The sequence below is a fragment of the Octopus sinensis genome, linkage group LG4 (assembly GCF_006345805.1).
Source record: "Octopus sinensis linkage group LG4, ASM634580v1, whole genome shotgun sequence".
Lineage (NCBI taxonomy): Eukaryota > Metazoa > Mollusca > Cephalopoda > Octopoda > Octopodidae > Octopus > Octopus sinensis.
This window is the reverse complement of record NC_043000.1, coordinates 43,235,319-43,237,700: the sequence shown is the minus strand read 5'-3', so window position 1 is coordinate 43,237,700 and position 2,382 is coordinate 43,235,319. Positions and strand designations below refer to the sequence as shown.

Here is a 2,382-nt window from a genome sequence, read left to right as displayed (position 1 = left end):
TGGCAGTACTGTGCAAGCAGTCGATAAGAGTTCGCCACAGCTGAGGAAGCAGAGTATTGATTTTCTCCTGCTGGGTGTGTGTGTGTGTGTGTGTGTGTGTCACGTTTTTTCACTGGCTCAAGCCAAATCCTAGGTGAATTGTCGAGTTTAGAGTAGTCTATTTATGTTGGGGGTGCGAAATTTCGAGGAAAAACTTGTAAGAAAAAGCATCCTAAGTCAAAAAGAATACGCATGTCAAATTAGTAGAAGTGGTTCATACACCACACACACACAGACAACTTTCCTTTTAATATATTAGATAGGGAACGCCTCATGTATTTTCATGTCATCCTTCACAGAGACCATGCTAATATCGGCTGTATCATTTCAATTTTAGCATATACACATGTGCACGCGCGCGCGTATGAGTGCGCGCATGCCCGCATGCGTGTGTGCGTGCATGGTATGTGTGTTTGGGTATATTTGTGCGTGCGTCTGTGTTTGTGTATTTGTGCATGTGTTTCTTCGTGTGTGTGTATGAGTATGCGTGTGCATGTTTGTGTGTGCATATAATACACACACACACACCGAATAATATGCGTGCTCCAGCATGGCCGAAGTCAAATAACTGAAACAATTAAAAGAATAAAAGAATAAAAGACTATGCTTATAGACAAACAGAAAGACAGACTGACAGATCCATTAATCGATAGATAGATAGATAGATAGATAGATAGATAGATGGATAGATAGATAGATAGATAGATAGATAGATAGATAGATAGATAGATAGATAGATAGATAGATAGATAGATACATAGATATGTTTCTTTATTAGCCACACAGGGCTGCACACAGATAGAACAAATTACAAGGTAGAGCTTTTCTTTTGAAGGTTTAAAAAAAAAAATAAATAATAAATAAATAAATAAAAAAAAAATTAAAAAAAAGTAAAATAAATAAAATAAAATAAAAAAGGGGGGGTCGATCAAAAGGGATCGTAAAAGGAGAGAAAGAGGACAAAAAAAGGGGGGTTAAAAAAAAAGGGGGAGAGGAAAAAAATTGATCAATAGGGATCGTTATCACAGAAATGTCAATATGAAGTGTAAAGGGGAGGACAGGTGAGGTTTACCCGTGGAAAGAAAAGCCTACGGAAAAGACCACGGTAACCTCGGTCAATGAAGTCACATGTTATATTTCTTTTTTTTTTTTGCAAATAAGCAACTCTCTGTATTAATTTTTACGGTTCATAGAATCATAGTCAAGGTGGCTTCGTCATTCATACGTGCCATCCTTGCTACATTCACCCATCTTTTTTTAAAACATTCACTAGACAAAACTTGCCTCTCTACTCTCACTTTTTTCTTCAAGTGATACTTGAAGAAGTTGATGAGAGATTGACCAGAGAGGAAAGTGTTTGTCTCTAATCCTTTCAGACGCGTCCACCAGATACATTCTTTCGCCATAGCCACAAGTATGATAAAAATAGCTCTTCCTTCACGTTTGAAGGAAGGAGGCGTGACGATATTAACGATAGACTCGGCTGATAAACCGACACGTCCCACACGTGACAGCAGTCGTTCGACATAAGCCCACAGGTGGGAAATTGCTGGACACTGCACGATTGCGTGCAGAGCGGTTTCGTAGCTCTGCCCGCATCTCGGGCAGGTCGGCCCCGTGTTTCTCGAGCCATGCCTATAGAGCTTATCCCGAACGGGTAGCGCTTCTCGGTAGCACCGCCAGGCCAGGGATCTCTGGAAGTTGTCCATAGGTCCCGGGCCGAAAGTCGTTTGAAACAGGCGGGTCAGGTATTCCTCGTCGACGCCCAGGTTTGCCCCGAGCTCGTCGTCGTACCTCCCCTCCACTAATCCCTTATAGAATGCTTTGGTTGTGTTGAAGTCACTCAAGGTCGACCCGGGACGGCAGAGTTGCTTGAGAGCAACGCGACACTCGCGGTGCCATTCGCCCTTCTTCGGCCTCTTTTTGATCCACGACTGTAGTTCGGTCATGGAGACGAGTTGCGGGAATGCGTGCCTCACAAACGGCGACCACACCTGTTCACCGTCGTCTACATAGAGCCGGAGATGTCGCAGTCTCAGCGCGTGTCTGCGCATCATCAACCACGGCATGCCCAGCCCTCCTTTTAACGGGTGTTGACAGCAAATGGATCGCCTGACCATCGGGACGCATCCTTTCCACAAGAAGCGGAAGAGGATGCGTTCTAGTTTGGTGATGGTAGGGTCGGGACAAGGTACGACGGTCAGGCGGTAGTAGATGATGGACGCGATGTACGCGTTCACCACCTCCGCCCGACCTTTTAGGGACAGTTTCCTCTCGGCCCATTGCTGGGCGAGAGTGACCACCCTACTCGTTATCTCGTTCCAGTTCTTCTCCATTTGGAGG

The 2,382-nt window shown here is 44.7% G+C and overlaps 1 pseudogene; it reads right to left on the bottom strand.

The window, feature by feature from the left end:
- Positions 1–294: 294 nt before the first annotated feature.
- On the bottom strand, positions 295–391 carry LOC115211369 (annotated as a pseudogene).
- Between the last annotated feature and the right edge of the window lie 1,991 nt (positions 392–2,382).